This window comes from Balaenoptera borealis (genome assembly GCF_965194805.1).
Source record: "Balaenoptera borealis genome assembly, chromosome: 2".
NCBI lineage: Eukaryota > Metazoa > Chordata > Mammalia > Artiodactyla > Balaenopteridae > Balaenoptera > Balaenoptera borealis.
Window position 1 is genome coordinate 18,930,030 of NC_138867.1, and position 25,601 is coordinate 18,955,630.

The 25,601-nt window shown below is 35.7% G+C and overlaps 1 long non-coding RNA gene across 3 annotated transcripts in view; it reads right to left on the bottom strand.

Moving 5' to 3' along the window:
• LOC309623718 overlaps positions 1-25,601 on the bottom strand; it is a 929,788-nt gene that overhangs the window by 864,267 nt on the left and 39,920 nt on the right. For all 3 annotated transcript variants that reach the window (XR_014241493.1, XR_014241494.1, XR_014241495.1), the window contains exons 2-4: positions 22,179-22,249; positions 16,201-16,259; positions 10,068-10,130 (exon numbers count right to left, since the gene is read on the bottom strand). This is a non-coding gene — a long non-coding RNA (uncharacterized lncRNA). The remainder of the gene's footprint in view (positions 1-10,067; positions 10,131-16,200; positions 16,260-22,178; positions 22,250-25,601) is intronic.

Sequence of the window (25,601 nt, forward strand, 5' to 3'; positions counted from 1 at the left end):
GAGGGATATTTAGAACGGTTTGGCGGAAGAAAGATGATACGTATCTGTTACGTAACCTTGAGACCAGCTGAGTCAGCAGGGACTGTGCTTTTGTTTTTCTGTATCCTTAAATTTTACAGGGGATTGTGACTTAGAACCACCTTGAAAGAGACTCTGTGATCTATCCTCTTAGGAAAATTGAGTATATTTTGTACTGACAAAAACTAGTGACACTAAGTTGTACTGTGGAAGCTTGTTATAATGCAGACAAACAATCGGATCTGAGTGGTACAAACAGTACATATTATCAGCCTCTTCAGATTGCCGAGGTCCCTCCAGTAAACCCTCAGCTGCCTACTGTGCCTCAGGTGATTTCACAGCTGATGGACTCTGCTTGCCCACTGGTGCTGAACCCTGCTTCTCAGGTGCAGCCAGATGACCAACCAATGCCCAGAGTCTTTGTTTTCCAAAGGAAACAATAAAGGAGATGGAAACTGACTTCCTGCCTGGTAAGGAGAGGAGCCAAACAATAAGACTTTAAATCGCAGTAAAGCTGTCAGTCCATAAGATGAATCTTGACCATGAGAATTAGGAGAGAGGAAAGAACTCGGTTAATAAATCCCTTCTCTTTTCTACCACCTGTGAACTGATCTGAGGTATAGATTATGAATCAAATTGTTTGATAACATCTTACTTGGCTGAATAGCCTAGAATACCTTGCTCTTCTGTGCAGGGAGAGTCTATCCCAGCATCCAACAGATCTCCTTCTTTCTCTATTTTTCCCCTCTTTTGTCCTCATTCTCAGTGTCTTGGGTTTGTCCTCACCAAATAAGAATGAGCACTTATCTTTACTTCAGGAATTGTTTTCTAAAAATCCCAAAATTGAAAGTCAAAGGTGTTACAATTTTTTTCCATAGAAATTGTACCATTTTGTATTTTCAACAATAATTGGCTCTTTCTTCACAACAGAAGGGTTTTAAAATTACAGATTTTTTCAACCTGTAAAGTGTGAAAATATATCTCACTGTAATTTTGATTTACAGTCTCAGTTTTATAAGAAATCTGAACATACTTTCATTCATTTAAAAGGCAATTGTGTATATTTCTCTGTGAGCTATTGTGCATATATTGAGCCCATATTCTTCTGGGTTGTAGATCTTTTATTAATTTTAAATTTGGATCAGGGTATAAAAATGTTACCACACTGGTAAAATTTGACCTACATTGCATACGGAAAAATTGTATTATAAAAATTGAATTTCAATAATTTAGGCATATTTTGTTGAAGAGACATGCATGCTGTAGGGTATTATAATTTTTTTATTCTCTATTTTTATGCACTGTCTCTCGGAATGGAACACTGTTGGAATCTGTAGACTATTTCACTATTATAAGATTTCTCCCTAGCCCCTGGGGCTTTGTAATTTTTTTTATTTTTAAATTTTCTTTGATTTTGTATAAATTGATACAGCAATTATGTTATTACTTAAAATAATAATAATTTTTTATTTTAGCATTCGTAACATAATCATATTTTGGGGCATAGAAACTTCAAATTTCATTAGTTCTTCAATAAAGCTCAATAAAGTTATCCTTATGCAAATTTTGCTGTATCAAAGCATAGTCACATTTTAGTACCTTGGCCTTTAAAACTGAAGTCTTAAATTTAGGAGTTTATACTGTTTTAAGTGCTATACATAAGGGCAAACCAGTTTTTAATACATGTTTTCCATATGGTTTTTATAATTAATACTTCAGCAAAGATGGCATCTGTAAAAATGTCTAATTTTATAAACCTCTAGTCTGAAAGTCAGTTATTGTTTCTGAAATATATTTTATAGACTCTACTTTAGTTTGTTGCTTTGAAATTCTCTTGTTTTGTTTCTGGAACAGACAACAGGACCCTAGAAGTGATTTTATTCATTCACCCAATGCCTTCCTCCCTTAATCTAGAGGTATAAGCATTTTGCTGCTCAGGACAGCAGTCGGAGATGGCTTCCTAGCAATTTAACCCTCTGCTGAAGTATTTTAGTATTTTTACAAACAGGACAGCTCCATCCGTGCACACAGGCTAAACATCTGCCCTGCACCGGAGACTTAGGCAGCTGAGGATGGAAAGACAGGGTGGAGTTAAATTGTGAAGGGCTTTGAATGCCAGGGGGTTTGGGATTCCCAAAACAAACATGACTGTCATTTATTTTTAGAGACAAACCTTAGGGAACCCCTCCCTCTATAAATATCTAATAATAAATGAGTAGTTAAATAAACAATAGTATAGCTACATAATGGAATAGTCTGTAATTATTAATATCAAGGTTCTGAAGACCAGTTAATGACACAGAACAAGTGGAAAAAAAACGTGTATAGAGTATAATACCAATTTAGTAACTACAAATATGAAGATAAGAATAGAAGAACCAACATCAAACTGTAAACTGTGGTTATTTTTGGATGGTAGTATTATACTTGATTTTTATTTTCATCATTACTTTTCTCTATGTTTTAACTTTTTCTATAATGAGCACATATTACTTTTATAATGAATACATAATAAATTTTATTTTTCAAAAAAAAAAAAGAAAATTTTATGAGTCTGTAATATTTTTTAAAATCTTTCAGATTGCTTTACTTTTTGTAATAATTTTTAAAATATATGATTCTTAATCTAAAATATTTAGTAGACTACCATGCATTAAATCAAAGTTCTGTAAAACATTCTGGTTTTAGATTGGAAATTTATTGGATTTGTTCTCTACACAGTTTACTTATATGATTCTTACAAATTATTTGAAAAAAGATATAACAAAATACTTTTATATTAAAGTTTTATTTTTATTTTTTTCAAAGTTTGCAATGCAGCCACATTATTCTCAGAAAAGGATATATTTAAATTATTTTTTGATCCCTATTTGAAAATGCATTGCAATGGATTCTATAATTTCAATGGCAAAATAAAGGTTTCTGTATGAAAAGAAATAAAAATTTTAAGTAGACAAAATTGATTTATTTACAATTTTGGAAAGGACTTGTTTATATAAGTTTGAACCATCATGTTTAGAAAAATGTGTTTTATTATTTTATTTACAGTTAATAAAGAAAACACAAAATCATAACCAAAATTTGTGACCCAGAGAATCATTTGGATACCCAAGCCCAGCAGGCAATAAATGCTTATGAGGCTTTTTTAGTACAGAGTGATAAATTATTAGAGTGAAATACTATTAACTTCAAGTTCACACATAGCAATTAAATGCCATGAAGCTCTTTCTGGTGCTTTGCCCATGTTAAAAAAGCAATTGCTATTTCTTTACTCAGTCTGAGGTTAGTTCTGATTTTTAATTAACATGAAAACAAGGACCTTCCTTTAAAACACTCTATTCCCAGGAGTGTGTTCTTCCAATCTCTAATGAAAAAATAAACACCAGGTCTACTAAGCCTCACGCTAGGTTTCACTGGGACTCATTTCATTTTGCTTTTCACAAACTCCTGGACCAAATATGCGCTTTCACCTCTACTATGGACGGTTTCCTGTCTGATTTTTACACACTTACGTTAACTGCTTACTATATTTATTCTATCAATCTTGCCTTATTTTTCCAACTTCATTCAAAATGGAAGAGAGGAAGGAGAAGGGAAAAGTGTTACAAATTAAGAAGATAAATCTACCAGTAGATTAACTAGATAATGTTATTAATGCCTAAGAAAGCGAGTTAAGGTGATACATTTCTCTGATGGGAGAGAGGGGGGAAAAACCCATACGAATAAATAAAACATATGTCATTACAGTTTTAAAATATTTTCTTATGAAAAACTGTAACCATACAGAGAAGGTGAAATAATGCACCTATATATGTAGCTCCTTGATTCTAGAATGAACATATAATTTTATCATCTGTCTATCTGTCCACTAATACTTCTGTTCATTTGTCAATCTATCTCAGTTTTCTGATGCATTTCAAATGAAGGTGCAGACATAATCCATTTCAACCCTGAAGAGTTCAGCATGCACAAAAGTAACTAGAATTCAATATTTGTTTACATGTTTTTTCATCTGTTTTTAGGTAAACTTTATACACAGAGATATGTACAAATCTTGGGTATACTCTTCATGAGAGGTTTGAGAAATGCATATATTATATAATTCAAACTTCTATCATGATAAATCATTACCATTTCCTTGGAAAGTTCCTTCAATCTCTTTCCCAGGCTCCTTGACCCTATTTCCTCAAAGGCAACCACTAATCCAATTTTTTTCACTGCAGATTAGTTTTGCCTATTCCAGAAAGTCAAAAATAGAACCATTTATCTTTTTACATTCTGTGAATTGTTCACAGGTGCTTTGCATTACCCACTTTACAGAATAGAAAAAAATTGGCCAGAATTATTATATTATAAAATATGTTCATAATACTATCTTCCTTAAGTGTTTTGGTTTTATAAAAGTTATTATTGTTGATTTAATTTTTTAAAATTTCCCCCAAATATTCAAGCTTAACTAATGCCCTGGGCTAATTTTAGTAAGTAATATTTTTCTAGGAATTTGTCTAAATTGATGATTTCAAATAAGTTTTCAAATCTGTAAGTTTATAGTAGTTTATAATTTTTCTCTGATATGTTCATTGCTGATGTAAATGTCATTGTATTCCCTTTACATTTATGAATTGTTTGTGCTTTCAGTATTTTTTTCTATATGTCTATTATTCTGTACAAAATAGGTTAGAGTAGCTTTAACTTCACCATTTTAAAAGTTCTTTTCTTTATTTACTAATTGCTATTTTTAACTTTAAATCTTCCCTTTCAAGTGATTTAGGTTTATTTTTTTTCTAATTTATAAATTTGATGTTGAACTTATTATTGTTACCCTGTCTGATGCAGAATGTAAGGCTATCAATATCCATGAATGTGTTTTGACTTAATTCTAGACATTTTGTTATCTAGAATTACATTATTATTTTCTGTGGGTGTTCAGGTCTTCATTATGATCTAATTGTCTCATGAATTATTAAAATTACTTTTATTAATTTTAAAAGTTGATGTATTCTTAAATTTTTAAAGTTTTCATGTTTTTGTTTTACTTATTGATTTCTCAACTGTTTTGTAGTCAAATAATATGGTCTGATGATAACAGTTACTAGAGAGTTGTTATCAATCCAGAGATTACCATCTTGAGCAATCTGAGTTTGAGATATTGGATACAGGACATGCATTTAGGACCATGAGTGCATCTTCCAAACAGTTTCAAGTGGTTTCCCCCTGAGTAAGATCTGTCCCTTCTTACTTCAATGTTAACTCACTTACTGCTTTAGGGACTTCCCACATAATCCAAGGCTCTGGCCAACTGAAAATACAGTCACTGTGTCCAAATATTAGATTTAAAAATTTTGCTTTATAATTATTATAATAATGATATCATATATCATAATTATATATGATATATCATCATATATGCCAATTTCTTATAAATTGACTCTGGTCTATTTTAGATAAACATATAGACCCTGGTCAATTTATAATCTCAATTATTTTTAAGTTCTGATCTTTAAAAAATAGAATATTGTGTTTCTCAGTTTTAGTTTTTATGTTACTCTATTTTCAGCAGTGTCTGTTTTCCTATGTATTGCCTCTTACATGGGGTCATTTTCTATAATCATTTCCACTTCTCTTCTATATATTTCTTGAACTTTGTTAGCTTATTTTTCACCCTCTTCTGTTGTCAATCAGGAGTCTTTTATATCTGTTTTGAGACCATTCTTACTTTTTTTACAAAAAATTCTTTCAATCAATATTGATATTTTTGACAATTTTCACCTGCTTGGGAGCAACATTTGTAGAGATTAGAAGGTGGGACTAGTTTTCCTTACCTGCAAATTTTCCATGTTCTTTTATATTTTTGTATTCATCCACTACTGCTTGTGTAACTGTTATTTCTGTGGTGAGGTATTGTTTTGTTTTATTTTTGGTAGTGCAGGATTTTAACTTTGATTCCTAGCAGGAGATGCCTTTGGATACATTCTTAAGATGGAGTGGGAGATCTCCAGTAGCTTAAAGTCATCTATTTGGATGTGCTTATCTAAATATACATTGCCCATTTATTCAGTGATCCAACGTAGTGGTTTTGCCAATTGGTAAGCATCACTATTCTGAGTATAAACTCAATTACAAAGAAAGTAAGCACAAGATGCAGTCTTTTTTTTCCCTAGGCTTTCTTTGGGACATATTCATGTCAAAACCATCTATGTAATCAGTCCACTATAAACCCCACCTCTCACCAATATATCAGGTGACTTATTGAGTCCACAGGTATTAACGTCACTTCACAAATAATGTCCTATAATTCTATGGCCAGGTCAGATCCTTTTGTTTTAGTGCAAAGCTACCATGGACTGAAATTCCCTTGAGAGAAAGCTAAAAGGAAGATATACATCTAATATTTGTATGGTTCTCTTCAAGAAAATCTAGCCTTGCTTTTTGCAATACCCTATACCCAGTTTCCCTTATTGTTAATATCTTACATTACTATGGTACGTTTATAACAACTAATGAACCAATATTGATGCATCATTATTATTAGAGTCCTTAATTTATTTGTATATCACTAGTTTTTATTTATATCCTTTTTTATTTCTGTTCCAGGATGCCAATGAGTATACCTCATTACATCGCCTTGTCATGTTTCCTTAGGCTCCTCTAGCCTCTGAACTTTATCAGCAGAAATATCTTTTGAGTAGTAATATTGGCTATATATAACAAGTAAATGTCACTCAAGAAGTAAAATCCCCAAAAGGCTTACAGTTTCTTCATCTAAATTGTACTAAAGAATTTCCAGCATTGCCACTTAATTTATTATGTATAGCTATTGAGGCCAGGTCTTAGTCAATTAGCCTAAGAAATAATTAAAACCATTCAAAGCTGCTAGACCTACCACACTGTATCTAGTTGCTTGTACATATTTAAATAAGTTTTTTCATGTATATTCATGTTCTTTACTTTTTAGTGGACCACCCTCAGGATCTGTTAATATGGTATCTAGTACCACACATTTTCCAGATCCCCACTCCCAGTATTTTTATCTAAATACTATAATTCTCTTGGTGGGAAAACTTTGTGCTTTCAGGTTTGTTTGTTAATTCACTTAATGAAGTAGCCAGTATACCCACAAAGCTCTTGCATTTCTACCGTCCTTTAAGTGAAAATAAAAAAAGCTTCCTGCAAAAACCTGCTTTCACTGCACTGCATGTTACAACATTCCAGGTGTCTCCAAGTAATAATAAAAATATTTCCTTTGCCAGTGTTTTTTGTGGGATACTGAAGTCCCATACCTAAATATGAATTGAATTTTCAGTGCTGTCACTTTCAATTAACCCAGTTAAACAAGGACAGGTTTCTCCCAGTGACAGCAAACAACTGGCCAAGATTGGTCATGTACCTAGGCCTTAGTTGCCAGCCTGTAGTTTTTTGGTGATCTATTATTGTGTTACCTACTTTTCTAGAACTTAGTGGCTTAATAAAAACCATAATTACATTATTCCTTATAATTCTGTTGTTTGACTGGGGCCCAACTGGGTGTCCTTATGCCCTTCTGTTTGGAGTCTCTTATGTAACTAAGGTCAGATGGTTGCTCCAAGATGGCTTCGTGTATGTATCTTGTGTTGCTGGGGAAGGCTGGTTTTGGGGCTCAGTAAGACACTGAATTCCTGAGTCCCAGTCTCAGTGCAGCTTTGCTGTGTCCAGATGGCCTCTTTCTGGGGCCTTGCCATGTGTTCTCCCAGTAGTGTTTCTTAATTTTTATATAATAACTCAGGGTTTCCAGGAGTGAAAAGTGGAAACTATTATGGCTTCATAAGGCAAACTGTGCAACTGGCACAAGGTTGCCTCTGCCACATTTAAAGTGAATCACAGGGCCTGACTAATTTAATAGGTGAGGGGGCTACACTAAGATGTGAGTATTGAGAGGTGTGATGATTCATCAGGACCATGTCTGAGAACTAACTAAGACAAGTGGAGAGAAAGACAGTTTCCCTCCTTAGAGATTTCACCAGACTTACAACATGGAGGACTTGCTAAAAACGTAGTTTCAATTTTGAGAAAGCAAGATGTGGCAACTATCTACCACATGATGGAATCCTACTCCTAAGAAGTGCAGTGGCCTCTTCTGCATGGTGTGTTGACAAAATGATCCTCTGAGTGCAAGAACAGTATTTAAAAAAAAAATAGCTGCTCTCTACTTTTGTTATCCAGGTGATCTTTTCTAACTCCAAGAGTTAACCCGTTTCTTGCTAGTGTCTGTGGCATAATGGAAATTTCCAATTATTAGGGAAAGTATGTTACCAATTCTAGAGCTATTTATACCAAAATGATACTCGAATCTCCAGATTCTTGTCCTGTCACATATTCGTTTTTCTGCTCTGACAGTACAGATATATTTGATAAGGATAGGGTTTCAATATGAATTTGACAAAAATGATAAGAAATACAGGAATTCTTCCTGAACTATCACCTGTTCTTCTGTAAGATGCTTGAAGGAACATGAAATATTGAATTATTATCTAGAAGGTATATATCTCATATCTTTCTGCAGGTGTCAGTGCTAAGCTCTGCAAAAATTTCAGCCAAGACCTTGACATATTCCTTTTTTTTAAATTAATTTTTATTGGAGTAAAGTTGATTTACAATGTTGTGTTAGTTTCTACTGTACAGCAAAGTGAATCAGTTATACATATACATATATCCACTCTTTTTTAAGATTCTTTTTCCATACAGGTCATTACAGAGTATTGAGTAGAGTTCCCTGTGCTATACAGTAGGTTCTTATTAGTTATCTATTTTAAATACAGTAGAGTGTATATGTCAATCCCAATTTATCCCTCCCCCCTTTTCCCCCTTGGTAACCATAAGTTTGTTTTCTATACCTGTGACTCTATTTCAGTTTTGTAAATAAGTTCATTTGTACCATTTTTTTTAAATTCCACATGTAAGCAATATCATATGATATTTGTCTTTCTCTGTCCGACTTACTTCACTCAGTGTGACAGTCTCTAGGTCCATCCATGTTGCTGCAAATGGCATTATTTTGTTCTTTTTTATGGTTGAGTAATATTCCATTGTATATATGTGCCACCTCTTCTTTATCCATTCCTCTGTTGATGGACATTAGGTTGCTTCCATGTCCTGGCTATTGTAAATAGTGCTGCAATGAACATTGGGGTGCATGTATCTTTTCGAATTATGGTTTTCTCCAGATATATGCCCAGGGGTGGGACTGATGGATCATATGGTAGCTCTATTTTTAGTTTTCTAAGGAACCTCCATACTGTTCTCCGAAGTGGCTATACCGATTTACATTCCCACCAGCAGTGTAGGAGGGTTCCCTTTTCTCCACACCCTCTCTAGCATTTATTGTTTGCAGACTTTTTGATGATGGCCATTCTGACTGGTGTGAGGTGATACCTCACTGTAGTTTTGATTTGCATTTTTCTAATAATTAGTGATGTTGAGCATCTTTTCATGTGCCTCTTGGCCATCTGTATGTCTTCTTTGGAGAAACATCTATTTAGATCTTCCACCCATTTTTTGATTGTGTTGTTTGTTTTTTTGATATTGAGCTGCATGAGCTGTTTGTATGTTTTGAAGATTAATTCCTTGTCAGTTGCTTCATTTGCAAATATTTTCTCCCATTCTGTGGGCTGTCTTTTTGTTTGTTTATGGTTCCCTTTGTTGTGCAAAGGCTTTTAAGTTTTATTATGTCTTGTTTGTTTTTTTTGTTTGTTTTTATTTTTATTACTCTGGGAGGTAGACCAAAAAAGATCTTGCTACAGTTTATGCCAGAGAGTTTCTGCCTATGTTTTCCTCTAAGAGTTGACATATTCCTAATTTCTAATACTCTCTAATTTTCAGTTGGTCACGAACCCAAAGTGAATAGACTATCAAAGTACGTAATATCTTGTAGAAGAAAAAAAAAGGAAGTAAGCAAGAATACTAATTTACCATATAGATCCAGGAATAGCCTTATATTTTATATCATTGCTTAAGAAGCATAAATTCGAAGGGACAAAAGAAAGCCCTTGACTTTTCAACACAGAGAACTGTACCTTGATAAACATGATCCAATCAGGGTCAGGAATCTCCTCACTTAGGTGGACTTTGCCTCTTTTCTGGGTTGAAGGTGTAATGAAACAGGGAAATAGAAAGTGGATACGGAGACACAGAGATAGACATATTTGTTAGGTTAACGCTTTTTAACACCACAATCAGCTATGCAAAGGCAATTTAGTTTCTTTTTTTAATCCCAAATTCATCTGTTTTTCCTTCTAAGTCTCTACCAACATAGTAACGAGAAATGCAATCAATATAGATTCCACTCAGGTAAACAATCCAAAGCAACAAAAGGGAATTCAGTGAAACAGTCACTGTATTTAAGTAAAATCTATTTTTCATAACTTTGGGAATTAACATGTATAATTACTTGTAGCAAAATTAATGAAAAACTGAAAGGATCATCCATAAATATATAAATTATACTGCTGGATTTCTATGTTTCCTCCATACTCATATTTAATCTGTTATAAAATATACTTTACAGTTTCCATCCTCAACCTGTCTCATGTTTAAACTTCCATCTGAATATGTCTCATACAAATATTCCAACTAAGACATTCATCTATAGAATGAATGACAGTGAACCTGAGAAGGAGTATTATAAAGCTAAAATTAAACCTAGTTACAGATTCAAAATGTCAGCATAATAAACAAAACGAAGGTGTTCTGAGCCAAACCTACTTTATTTCAATATGGGAAATGTGTTTTACAAATGCACAATATTTAACATGCCCAATAAATATAATTGCAAAATGAACATTTGAAAGGTGAAGCCTAACAATTGATGACTAATGCAATTGTCAATGGGAAAAATGGTGATATATTGAGAAAGATATGTACACAATTAATGACAATAATTAAACTGGTAGGTAGTCATTAGCAGCAAAGAGGAGACAGTGGCGAGAAAGACAAGAAGAAATCGATTCACACCCAGCCATCTGGGAACTCTCCCTTGACCACACCCAGAATGGGCGAAACTATGGTTGTGTGGTGGGCAGTTTATCCTGATAAAGAGTGAGCACAGTAACATGAGGGGACATCCCCGGGCTGCGCATGCCCAGACCAGACAGGCGTATAACCTATAGTAAACCCAAACTCATTATATCATAATTATAATAAAACCTACATGTGGTTTTGCCCCCGAGTGGGCGTTTCTTAGCGATTCAAGGGTGAGAGCATGCGCAGCAGTAAACTTGTTACATAGCTCGCGACTGTCAATCAAATAATGATCCCTTGTCACTCAACCCCTCCTCCCTGCAAAATGCTCCTGAAAGGTGCCCTTAAGCCTGTACGGGAATGCTGCTTTCAATTCGCAGAAACAGCCCGCGCGCTCTCTCTCTCTCTGAGAGTGTACCTCTGCTTTGATAAACTTTGCTTTGGGCTTGCTTCACTTCGCTGACATAGCCCGCTCTCTTTCTCTCTCTCCCGCTCTGAGAGTGTACCTCTGCTTCGATAAACTTTGCTTTGTGCTTAAGCTTAACATGGTAGTTTGCAATTCTTTGCTTACTATCTTGGAACCGATTGCTGGTGAGGGTCTTCCGTTGACCTCCTCGGTTGAAGCTGTTTTGTTACAACGCCATGTCCACCCAGACAAAACCAAACAAAATCATAATACCTGTCTATCTGTACTCAAAGAATCAAGAAAATTGAAGCAATCAGAAATTTAATTAGGCTAAAGATTTTTTTTTAAAGGCATTTTAAAAAGAGATGAGGATTTAAAGTATTTTAACCAGTTCTGAGTAGGGTATCAGACAAGCAATGCAGTGCATTTCTCAGTCATTTCCTGATCCTTTTGAAAGCAGATCTTTTGCCCCTTTCCTGTTTGCCCACTTCTGTTCCCCTCTAACCTTAAAATAACCTAATTATAGGAATGAGATCACTGGGCAATTTAACCTAACTCCTGATTTATGCTCTCCTGAATGCACACCATGCCTTGTCTAACCTGTTGATTCTTTTCCTAGATAAAAAGTAAGAATGAAGAATTAAGTAAAGAATAATTAGCTCTCTATCCCCAACAGCCCCCTAAGCAATCCTGCAGGCAGATCATGAGGGCAAGATAACATCTGAAGAGAGAGTCAACCAGTCTGCATGCAATGGAGATTGCTGCAGAACCCAACCTCCTGCCTGGATAATTCACTGAGATTCTTCCCCCCATTTTTTCCTTTAAGAATTGTCATGGTTGAGCAGAATCTTTGGAGTTGGTCCCTAGACACAAGTCCAACATCTCCCCAGATTGCTGGATTTCCTAACTAAAGCAGCTTTCCTTTCTATTGAGACTTGCCTCTTGAATTATTGGCTTATGAGTGGTAAGGAGCCAAACCTCCTGAGTTCGGTAACACTTTGAGGCCAGTTTTAATAGTGTGTACTTGAATTCCTTGGTTCCAGTTGTGTTCCTAAATCCCTAGAGAGGCAGTTTTGTGGTTTTCTGGAAGCCATTTCTAGATTTACAACCTAGAGCTGGTGTATCCTACCTGTTGTGGACTGAATTGCATCCTCCCAAAATTTGTATGACAAAGTCCTAACCCCAGGGACCACAGAATGGGACTATGTTTGAAGATAAGGTATTTAAGAGGTAATTAATTTAAAATGAGGCCATTAGGCTGGGCCCCAATGCAATCTAACTATTGTCCTTATAAGAAGAGATTAGTACATAGAGAAATGCACCAGCGCCACACATGCACTGAGTGACGACCATGTGAAGAGGCAGCAAGGGGGCAGACATTTGTAAGCCAGGGAAAGAGGCCTCAGAGGAAACCAACCCTGCCAGAAACTTGATCTTGACTCCAAGACTCCAGAGCTGTGAGAAAATAAATCTGTGTTTTAAGCCATCGGATTTGTGGTATTTTTGTTGTGGCAGCCCTAGCAAACTAACACACTGCCATTTCTAAGATTATTTACCTAAATATTTGTACTTAATTCTTTCTGGTAAAATAGATAGATAGTTTATCTTCCCTGGATTGAACAGTGATAGACATAATGTTTAACAATAAAGTTAAGTAACAGATCCTCAAAACTGGAAATCTGGGATTGCTTATCTGAACTGTTTGGGTTTGAATGCAAAGATGATTCTAGTCTTCTTGGAAATGGAAATCAATAGTGCATGACACACAATGGCAAAACAGTTACATTATCACAAAAGTAGCCTACTAGAAACAAGACTTCAGCAGAGGGAGCAGGTATGTTTGACTAGTATAATTTGAATGAGGAGTTCAAGTGATGCGGGAACCATGGTGGTGTCTTAAAGTACAGAGAGTTGCAAAATAGAAAAGATGACAACCTCGGGGCTTAAAACATCACTTAAAGGAATGAATAAAAGTTAAAGAGGTAAATAACAAAAGAGAATATTTGAATGCCCTATAAGATGAAAAGTTGCTCAGCATCATTTTTCATTTGGAAAATATATTTTAGGAGCATTTTAAAATAAAATAAACACTTTAATTCTAGTAAAAGTAAAGAAAATGATACCAGACTAGCCCTACCACCATAAATAATTTTTTTTTAAATGAATAATATACATTAAATAACTGTTTCTGGCTAGTGAATGGCAGGCATCACAAGGCTACAATCCCAGAGAGAAGCAAAATTAAAAAGATGAGCCCCGGGCTTCCCTGGTGGCGCAGGGGTTGAGAATCTGCCTGCTAATGCAGGGGACACGGGTTCGAGCCCTGGTCTGGGAAGATCCCACATGCTGCGGAGCAACTAAGCCCGTGAGCCGCAACTACTGAGCCTGCGCGTCTGGAGCCTGTGCCCCGCAGCAAGAGAGGCCGCGATAGTGAGAGGCCCGCGCACCGCGATGAAGAGTGGCCCCCGCTTGCCACAACTAGAGAAAGCCCTCGCACAGAAACGAAGACCAAACACAGCCATAAATAAACAAACAAATAAATAAATAAATAAAATTTAAAAAAAAAAAAAAAAAAAAAAAAGATGAGCCCCCTGAGAGCCATGGCTCTTGGCCTGTGGCAATTTTACCACTGAGGAGCTGGTTGCTGAAGTCTGTCCAGAGCTGGGAATCCTTACTGATCTAAGCACTTTCTATTCCTTCTTATTCTAAATGGTGCTTTTGTATTAATGTCTTTTTACTGTTTCCACAGAATCCTTTGTTGTCCTTTCTTAGCACTCCTCACAATCATTAATCCCTAGGTGAAATCGGTCTTCCCTTCTAGTCTAAGTTGGACATCTTTTAATCATTTTCACTGAGAAAAATTAGTGCACTAACTCTGGCTCAAGAAAAAGTTGCTTAAACAGAAATGGTAAAGCAGTTAAAAAATTTTAACCAATCTTGGCCCCAAAACACAAAAAAGAACCCCAAATGAGTAATTATCCCATAAGTAAATGAACATTAACTGTTTCTCAATTTTTATGAAAGACATATATCATATACTTGGAAAAGATAAAACTATTTGTATACTTCTCAAGGTTTTAATTTGAAAACTATATGCAGAAAATATTTAATGGCAAAAATCAATTGCTATGAAAGGTGATATTTGTTGCCTGATTCATATGAAGTAGCAAATGCTTTTTGTTTTGTTTTGTTTTTTAACTTTATTGGAATATAATTGCTTTAAAATGGTGTGTTCGTTTCTGCTTTATAACAAAGTGAATCAGCTATACATATACATATATCTCCATATCTCCTCCCTCTTGTGTCTCCCTCCCACCCTCCCTATCCCACCCCTCTAGGTGGTCACAAAGCACCGAGCTGATCTCCCTGTGCTATGCAGCTGCTTCCCACTGGCTATCTATTTTACATTTGGTAGGGTATATATGTCCATGCCACTCTTTCACTTTGTCCCAGCTTACCCTTCCCCCTCCCCATGTCCTCAAGTCCATGCTCTATGTCTGCGTCTTTATTCCTGTCCTGCCCCTAGGTTCTTTGGAACCATTTATTTTTTTTTTTTAGATTCCATATATATGTTTTAGCATACATATTTGTTTTTCTCTTTCTGACTTACTTCACTCTGTATGACAGACTCTAGGTCCATCCACCTCACTACAAATAACTCAATTTTGTTTCTTTTTATGGTTCAGTAATATTCCATTGTATATATGTGCCACATCTTCTTTATCCATTCATCTGTTGATGGACACTTAGGTTGCCTCCATGTCCTGGCTATTGTAAATAGAGCTGCAATGAACACTGTGGTACATGACTCTTTTTGAATTATGGTTTTCTCAGGGTATATGTCCAGTAGTCCCGCTGGGTCGTATGGTAGTTCCATTTTTAGTTTTTAAAGGAACCTCCACACTGCTCTCCATAGTGGCTGTATCAATTTACATTCCTACCAACAGTGCAGGACGGTTCCCTTTTCTCCATACCCTCTCCAGCATTTATTGTTGGAGCAAACGTTTTGAGTTGATTTATTCATGCTATAAATACTTATGTGAAAGCATATCACATCAGCTTTCATCATGATTTTACATTCCAAAAATGATCAAACACCCTTCCACTTCTGAGAGATGTTAATGTTCTAGAAAGCCTGATTAATTTCACCCTGTATATGTAGCTACGACTTAAACATCTTGAACTTGCATAAAGAGTACTAATAGATAAAACCCACAAATGTAAGGCATCTTTAACTATTTCCCATACAGTTGAAATAATCTGCCATAAATTCATGATTTTAAAGAAATAATAAAATGAGTAAGTTGTGCTAGAAAGAATCCCAAGTTTAGTTTGCTGAGCAAACATGCAATGAATTAACTAAGACTCGGTTAATTCTTAAAAGCTAATCTTAAAAAATAAAGTCGGGGGCTTCCCTGGTGGTGCAGTGGTTGAGAGTCTGCCTGCCAATGCAGGGGACGCGGGTTTGAGCCCTGGTCCAGGAAGATCCCACATGCCCTGGAGCAGCTGTGCCAGTGAGCCACAGCTGCTGAGGCTGCGCTCTGGAGCCCGCGAGCCACAACTACTGAGCCCACACGCTACAACTACTGAAGCCCAAGTGCCTAGAGCCCATGCTCTGCAACAAGAAGCCACCGCAATGAGAAGCCTGTGCACCGCAATGAGGAGTGGCCCCCACTCGCTGCAACTACAGAAAGCCCTCACACAGCAACGAAGACCCAACGCAGCCAAAAATAAGTAAATAAAATAAATAAATTTATTTTTTAAAAAAAACTTGGTTTGATTACCTCTCTGTGGCAATACTGGTCGTTTCACCTGTCTTCGCTACTTTGCAGCAGAATCCAAGCTAGAAAATTAAAAAGTACAGCACTGAAAATATCCAGATTCTCCCTCAAGTTCTGTGTGTATTTCACATAATTAATGCATTAAGAATATGTATATGCTAAGTGAATATCAATTGCTCAGTGGTAAAGGAGCTTATTTTGTGTCCTTGTATTTAATTCAGTTTAATGAAATTAAATATAACAAACTTTTTTTTTTGGTTAAATTCTCTACTAGGTGCCAGGCTATTAGGTGCAGAGAGAAGGAAAGGAAAATAACACATTACCTTGTCCTTGAGAACTCACTCTCCAGAGAGATTGTTAGACTACTCCTTCCCAAAAAAAAAGCCAATGTGTACTTTGCCATCTACATTTGATTTTATTTCTCAGATATTATGGACTGACTTGTGTCCATCTCCCAAATTCATAGGTTGAAGCTCTAATACCTAGTACATTGATAAGGTCTTTAAAGAAATGATTAAGTTAAAATAAAGCCGCTAGGGTGGACCCTAATCCATTATGACTGGTGTCTTTGTAAGAAGAGGAATTTTGGACACAAAAGAGATACCAGGGATATACACACACACACAGAGAAAGGCAGACATCTTCACATCAAGGAGAATGGCCCTAGGAGAAACCAACACTGCCATTTCTTGAAATTCTAGCCCCCAGAACTGTGAGAAAATAAATTTCTGTTGTACATGGCACCCAGTCTGTGATATTTTGTTATGGTAGCCCTAGCAAACTAATTTACCAGATTACAACTGATATTTAAAAATGTATACATTTAATATATATTTCAGAATCTACTTTTCACTAGGTTCTCCACAATATAAAAGCAATAAACAAGAAAGTCACCATCTCTGACTTTAACATACACTCAGAGTGGGAATAACTAATACTGCATATGTAATGATAGGTTTGATGAGTGTGAAAAACTTTTGTACAGTTCATTATGAGAACAGACAACAGGAGTCCTAAGTAAAGTTTATCATGAGAGTTTTTCCTTATGGAGTTATTTCAAATCTATTCAAAGTTGTGTTTGGGCTAGCTAAGGAAGATGGCAGAGAAGGAGGAACAGAGGAGAAACCACTGAGTCTTTATTAAACTGAAACCACTGAATCTTTATTAAACTGAAACCTTTATTAAAGTGAAACAGTTGATGCAGACAAACAGGAATCAACTGGTGGGAGACAAAACTGATAGAAAGGTAGGAGTCGAAATAAGAAGAGTTGTGTAGGTCATGTTACCTACATGATAGTCAAATGTCAGAAAAATGTTTTTCAATAGAGCAGAATCGATTGATTTTTTTCTATTTGGTTATATTTTGTCTGTTTTCACAGTTTTGTTGAGGTATGGTTTACATATCAAAAAAATCTCCCTGTAAGGTATTCAGTTTGATGAGTTTTGGCAATTTTATAGAGTCATAAAACCACCACCATAATTGAGATATTGAATGTACCAGATACTCCAAAGAATTCCATCCAGGCCCTTTGTGGTTAATTTTCTCTTCTATTCCTGCACAACCATCTATATCATTTGCTTTGTTTTATCACTATAGGGTTTTTTTTCCCCCTAGAATGTCATATAAATGGAATCATGTAATTTATACATAGTCTATTGTATTTAAATGTTTTCCACATAGTCTGTTTTAAGTATGGATCCAAATTTTGTTTGTTTTCTGATTAACCCACTATGGGATATGTATAGTATACATACAATTAGTATGTCAGTTTACCAAATGATGAGTAGTTGATTGTTTCCAAGTTTTGGCTACCATGAATAATGCTGCTATGAATATTAATGTGTAGTTCTTGATTTGGGCATATGTTTTAGTTTCTCTTGGATAGCTATGATTTCTTTTCCCTTGGATAACTATCTAGGTGCATATTTATATCATAATTAGGTAAAATAATTGACACAAGTTTAAAACTGATTTGATGTAAGAGATTATGACAAGGAAGAAGTCAAATGTAGCTCATAATTTTCTGTCTTGAAAGAATGATTTAACATAATATTGGCATTTTCTGAGATGAAAGAAATTTTTGAAATAGAAAATTATGACTATAGTTTGAAATCCTGAATTTGAGATTCTGTGATGCAGCCAAATGGGGATATCAAATAATGGGTTAAACAAAAACTCTACCGGTAACAAAAGTGTTCTTGGCTAGAAAGTACATATATTGTAATAGTACAGAGACAAATAAAATTCACAATACTGAACAAGATCAGTGGCCAGTCAAGTATGGTCCAAGGGCCAAACTACCTATTTTTGTAAATTAAATGCTGCTTTTTAATTGCTACACCATTGGTTTACACATTGTCTATGCTACTTTCACACTACAATACAGAACTAAGTAATTATGACAAAGACCAGATGATCCACAAAGCCATATTCACTCTCTGGTCATATTTACTCTCTGGTCCTTTACTGAATAAAGTTTGCTGAGTCCCCGACATAATTATCAAGAGAATATAGAGTTATAAGAAAAGACTGTAAGACAGTGTAGACTAGAGGGATAAGAATATTCTGCATTTAAAAATAAGGCGGAGGGCACAGAAATCTAAACAGAAGATCCAGAAAGTATTCAGATTGTAAGGAAAAAAAAATAGGGAAGTGTTCTGCTGTAAAGTCCATGGACACAGAGTTTTCAAGAAGAATGAGAGATCGACTGAAATCAAGAAATATGAGGTGAATAGAGGGGTGGGATAGGAAGAGTGGGAGGGAGAGAGACGCAAGAGGGAAGAGATATGGGGATATATGTATATGTATAACTGATTCACTTTGTTATAAAGCAGAAACTAACACACCATTGTAAAGCAGTTATACTCCAATAAAGATGTTAAAAACAAAGAAATATGAGGATTGAAAAATAAGTATACGGAAGTCATTGATAAACTTACCAGGGCAATTGTGGTAAAACAATATAAGTCCAATGACGGTGGATAGAATTGGGAAACGGGTATTAGAGCAGGGTATTAAATGTATTCAATTTCTTATGGCAGTGGGAAGAAAGATGATTGAGTTGAGGTCTAGAAACTTTTTGCCTATTACCCAGCAGGAGATCAGGGACCATTTGCTGCATTTGCTGTTGTCTAAATGAACCCGAGGATAATGATAATTGCCAACCAGTGCACAATGTACTGCAATACCTGATGGAGAATGTGAGGGGGTTATCAGTAAGCCAAATGTAGATCTTGGTGGGTGAAGTGATGCTGTAGTGGAGGACACTGAGACTATAGTGAAATAACAAAGTGGAAAACAAGAAAGAAAAGTAGACCTTATAGTGTCATCACTCATTCATAAATGCATGATTGGGATAGGAGTGAGGTGCAGAGGGCTTTGACATTTATTACCTATGGTTGGATTTTGGGCAAGTGTCCCCTTTGCCCGGTTTTAATTGGTCATACTACATGAGAATACTTAAAACTTCCCAAAACCTTACTTTATAGTGAATATTAAGTAGTATCACATTTTACAAGGACAAGAAATATCAGCTTTACATAAGAAATGTTGAAAGAAAGGGCACTAATCCCCACCAAGTTGCAATACATCTGTCTTGAGTGCCCTGTGAAAAATTAAATGGCTCAGAAGAGTAACTATTGATTATTGTGGTTAGAATAAATTCATGCATTTTACCCTACACAGTATCAGACATGATAAAAGTTAATCAGGAAGTCCCACAGTCTAAAGGAATTGATATTCTCACACAAACTTGGTGAATGCTTCCTATTTTATTCTAACTTTGAAAGGAAATGAAGTAAAATTCACTTTTTTATACTACTGTACATCACCGTCCTCCCATTCATGCAGGGTATCTGAATTTGCAAGCATATTGAATCCAGAAACCAAATTTCAATTTCATCCCTATTAAAATAAAATGGATTCATTATAGAAATAATAGGATGATGTATTTCTTTCTTTTTTTTTATTACTGGAGTAAAATTGCTTTACAATGTTGTGTTAGTTTCTACTACACAATAAAGTGAATCGGCTATATGTATACCTATATCCCTTCCTTCTTGGACTTCCCTCCCCACCCCCCCACATCCAACCCATCTAGGTCATCACAGAGCACCGCGCTGAGTTCCCTGTGCTATACAGCAGGTTCCCACTAGCTATCTACTTTACACATGGTAGTGTATTTATGTCAAACCTAAACTCCCAATTCATCCCACACTCCCCTTCCCGCCCTGTGTCCACATGTCCGTTCTTCTCAGAGAAAAAAGTCAAAGAAGAATTTAAAACTGTGAAAGTATACACATACTACTAGCTGAGGATGGTTAATTAATATGGCGTAATAGAGGATCCAGTACGATGACTAAACTTAGGGAATAACTGGATCTGAGACTTTAGATACTTAATGGTAAGATACTTAATATTGAGAGATTTACCATCACTTAATGATGAGATACTTAATGGTGAGAAACTGGATGGTAATTCCCTAACATTTTCAACAAATGGTTCTGGAACAGTATGTTCCATTGCCAACTCATAGTGTTACATCTGGATCAATGAAACTGACAAAGTACGACAGTCCATAAGAGGCTTGAACACAAGACCTCCTGGGTCTTCTAGAAAAGAACTTATTGGCCTATGGGACATCTTTTCCTGGTTTGGTAACGACTGAGGCTCTTGGCTATGTTCACTTCTCTAGGCAGCCTGTCATCCTGTTTGGAATAATTTCTACTATAATCTTGGTTTGCTGTTGCCTCAGACAGATTAACCAGTTATTCTCACAGCCTCTTAATGTTGCAGTCATTTGAGTACATGATGGGTAGCCTACATTACTCACTCAGGTCCTAAAGGATCAAGAGTTAGAGTTCCTCAACTCTTCAATTCTGGTTCTAGCCCCAAATCCTAGCTCTTTCAGATGTGACCATAGGCAATTATAAGATTTTGCCTGATGGTCTTCACAAGGCCAAGGGAGGAAGATAATTTGCCCTTCCCACACCAGTACATTGCAGTTTCTAGGAGGAGTTGCAGTCAAGAACTCACATCCTTCAGGCCAGCCATGCTCATACACATATCAGCATTCCTAGAGTAAGAATCCCATTCAGAGAACACTTTATACAGTGTCTTGTCTAAGGCACTTTCTCCACTCTGACTCAGTAATTTGTCAATAATGACATTACAAGAAAAAAAAAAAAAAACAAAACCCTCAGAACAATAGTAGTCAGGAACATAGACAAAAATTAAAAGAAAAAAAAATTCTAACAAGGTATTAAAAAATGGAATGCAACAATCTATATACATGTGTAGATAGATAGAGAGAGGGAGCGTATATGTATATAGGTTAGTACATATACATATATTCCTATGCCCTGTTGGCTGAGAAAACCTAGAAGCAGTGACACCCCAGGATCAATGAGCACACTTAGCAGAAGATACCAGTTTCTAGTACCATTCGCCAATAAAAGAAATCAGTCAGTGTCCTTGGAGAAATGGCTGACTCTAGGACTGGGGCAGAAAATAAATGAGTTTGGAGCATCTTTCATTGCCAAAGTAAGGAAGTACTTATAAGCAAAAAAGAAACAATGATGGCAGTATGTCAAAGGGACAGAGAAGCCAACCAAAAGAGTTCCAAATAATTAAAACCAGAAATTTTGAGCCACAAAATAAAATAGTATTGCATTATAAACTTTAATATAAAATATATATACCCAGGTGTCCTAAGTGTTATAAATAAATGATTCAATAAATAAATAAATGGGGTACAATAAAAAATTTTCCATATAGAAAATTGCCAAATAATTTGTGTAAATTCTTCACTCTCAAGGAGGTGAAGCATAACTCCTTAAGTGTAGACTGTGAAAATGACTTCATTCCAAAGAGTAGAGTATGAAAAGTATGGAGGGGGGCAAAAAGATTAATTTAACAGTGGAGAAACCTGACAAACTCCACGTTAACATCAGTGGTAATAAGCCATGTTTATGATACATACCTTTGATATAATGTGATAAACAATGATGATTTACTTCTGTGGTTTTCCTCTGTAAGACCCACAACTGCAGTCTATAATGAGAAAAACATCAACAAATCCAAATTGAGGACCACTCCACAAAATACCTGACCAGCTTTCTTGAAAACTGTTAAGGTCAAGGAAAACAGTGAAAGTCTTTGTCACCATTATAACCGAGAGGATCCTAGGGAGACAGGACTACAAATTCAATATGGTATCTTGGATGGGCTCTTGGAATTGAAAAAGGTAATTAAGTAAAAACTAAGTCAATCTGAATAAATACTGAATTTTAGTTAATAATATATCAATATTAGTTAATTAATGGTAACACATGGACTATTCTAATGTAAGACATTAATAGGAGAATCTGGGTGTGGAGTATATGGAAACTCTTTGTACTATTCCACATTGCCTTTTTGTAATTCTAAATCTATTCTAAATCTATTCCTTCTTCCTGGAAATATGTACAATGCAAGCTATGCTAAGGCTATCCCTGTGGGTTTTCATTATCACTATCAGGGATACAAAATCTAGGTTAACAGATGGTACACCGGGGTGGAGGTAGGAAGAAACTGTGATTGATTGAAAGGAAGTTTACAGATGGATAAGGAAACCAGAAAAGGAAATTATCACTCCATATCTAACTTAGCTTCCCAAAGCAAGATAATGATTTTCTTGGCCATTTCTGTTTGATGTAGTGCTGACTTATGTTCAAAGTTGGAAGAAGCCCAAGATGTCTTTTCCACTGAAAAGGAGAATGTAACTGAAGCCAAATCCTAAGATTTACCCCAAAACAACTTGAATCGTTTGAAAGAAAGACATCAGCCAGTATTTCTTGTTGAATATCCTGATTAACAGCAGTTGAATTGATCACATCTGTAGCACTTCCTTGGTTGTGTTATCATATAGTTTCTTTTATAACCTTAAAAGAAATACTACCTTAGGACTAGACTGTATGCTTTATGCCTGGCAGAGAGCAGCTGGTGCACCATGTGGCCGTGAACCAGGATGACATTTTTTTTAGACAACTGCATGGGTACAAAGCAAAGGGATTTTTACTGCCTGCTCCTCTATCAGATTCTGCTTTGCTCTTAGACCACGTATGAGTATGGAGGGATCATTATAAAAGTGGCTATTGAAACAGCATTAACGTCCGAAATGATGAATGTTGGTGATGTAACAGTTAAAGATCAGTGATAATTTGTTTCTGAAACTTCAGAAAAGATATTTATGCAAAGTCATTTTTGCATATTGATTGAAATGCACCTTGAAACACATCTCTGAATATGATCAGCTAACAATTGCCCAGATGACATATTTGTTGAGGGTGCATATCATTTACTTGAATTTCACCATTACCACAAGTACTCAGCACTTTGATGACTCAGCTATCACTTGCCCCAATGTAGTAAGATGTTCTTAGGGCTTTGGAAACTGGATTTGGTATGGACTGGACATGGAAAGGATTTTTCTGGAGGCTCACCTTGGGTATGATAGGACTTGTTAACTTAGATAGGAACACAAGAGGGAGCTATTTTCAAGGAAACTGGCCATGTTCAAACAGTGCACCTTAAGAGGAAGAAAAAGTCTGATCAAATTAAAAGACAGTTACCAGGTGAACTGGTGTCTCAGGCTATATGACCAGCTTAAAATTGGCAAGTCATCACTGATAAATGTGGGTAAACATTCAACCATTATCATCATGACCACATGTTGAACTGCTAAATTAGGGCAATGGGAATTTGTGCCTCAGAGTCTCGAAAGTTAAGTTATGCTGTTGCTTTGCATGCTACACTGTTGCCTGTCATGAATTCTTTCTTAGTTCTTAAAACTAAGCCACCTTAAAACAGGGTGATGCCTGTTTTGTGCTGTGAGATGGATTGTAAATCTGAACCCAAACCACTGCAGCAGGTTGAACAGGGTGGAGACTATTGCTCCATTAATGGAAATATATCCATGGTCTGTGGATCCAGTAAGATCATCAAATATGATCACTTAGACCTTAATTCATATTGAAGTCTTCCTTTTTTATTTAAGCAAAACCTTTTGAGAACAGTAATATGTATGCTAAAATGTGTATAAATCATAAACGTATACATGAATTACATGAATGAATTTCATGAATTAAACTTTCTGTGCAACCAGCATCCAAATCAAGAAATGTCATCTTGGGCTTCCCTGGTGGAGCAGTGGTTGAGAGTCTGCCTGCCAATGCAGGGGACACGGGTTCGAGCCCTGGTCTGGAAGGATCCCACATGCCGCGGAGCAACTGGGCCCGTGAGCCACAACTACTGAGCCTGCGCGTCTGGAGCCTGTGCTCCGCAACAGGAGAGGCTGCGACAGTGAGAGGCCCGCGCACCGTGATGAAGAGTGGCCCCCGCTTGCCGCAACTAGAGAAAGCCCTCGCACAGAAACGAAGACCCAACACAGCCAAAAATAAATAAATAAATAAATAAATTTATTAAAAAAGAATCTAGAAAATTACTGACCATTGTGTGCGATTTTTGTAACTTGTAAAGACAAAATAGACAGTTTTAATGGACCCATAAAACATTTAAAATGATTATATTGAAACACAATACTTATAAAATTCTATCCAACCAATGTGGAGGTTTTTTCATGCTGTATTTTCTGGCCAGTGTTTAATTAAATTCAAGTTCATTATACTTATATTTCTATCACAGGACTGTAAGTTCCCAGAGCCGATCTGTCTGTCATAAGCTTTTGGTCATTCCAAGATTAGTCTGAATTTATGATCCTAGTAATGATCATTTAATAGTAGGGACAAACAACTATAGGTAATTGTAGTGACACAAAGGAATAGATGTGTTTTAACACAGCTGCATAAATTGCAAACTATAGAAAATTCATAATTTTAAAAAGTTTCAACTCAGAGTCATTTTTTAAAATGTTAAGTATCTAATCTAGAAAATAATCGGGGAATAATGTTAATGACTGAAATGTTATGACCTTTATTTATGTCATATCCCTGAAATATTTTTAAACATGATTTTCTTCTGTAGATGGATGCACGAACTCTGTCATTGAAAATATTGAATGAAACTGACAAGTATACAGGAGGGAGCATATTATAAAAATACAACAAAACTACGTTACTGAATAATACTGAGTTGAAACATTGAAACGATTATTGTCTCTGAGAGCTAAAATCCAGATGATTTGCAGTATCCTATAGATGTATGATGTTGTTGGTTCTATTTATATAATGTACCATTTGACTTACTCTCTTTATGATATTTATATCTCCTTATGGCCAGACTTTTATAAAGCAATTTTTATCAAAGCTGTGAAGAGGTCTTTAACTTTTTCTTTTCAATCATAAACTTTTAAAAGGTGGCAGCACATACAGCGTTGAGTTTTATGAAAGAATCCACAGAGAAAACT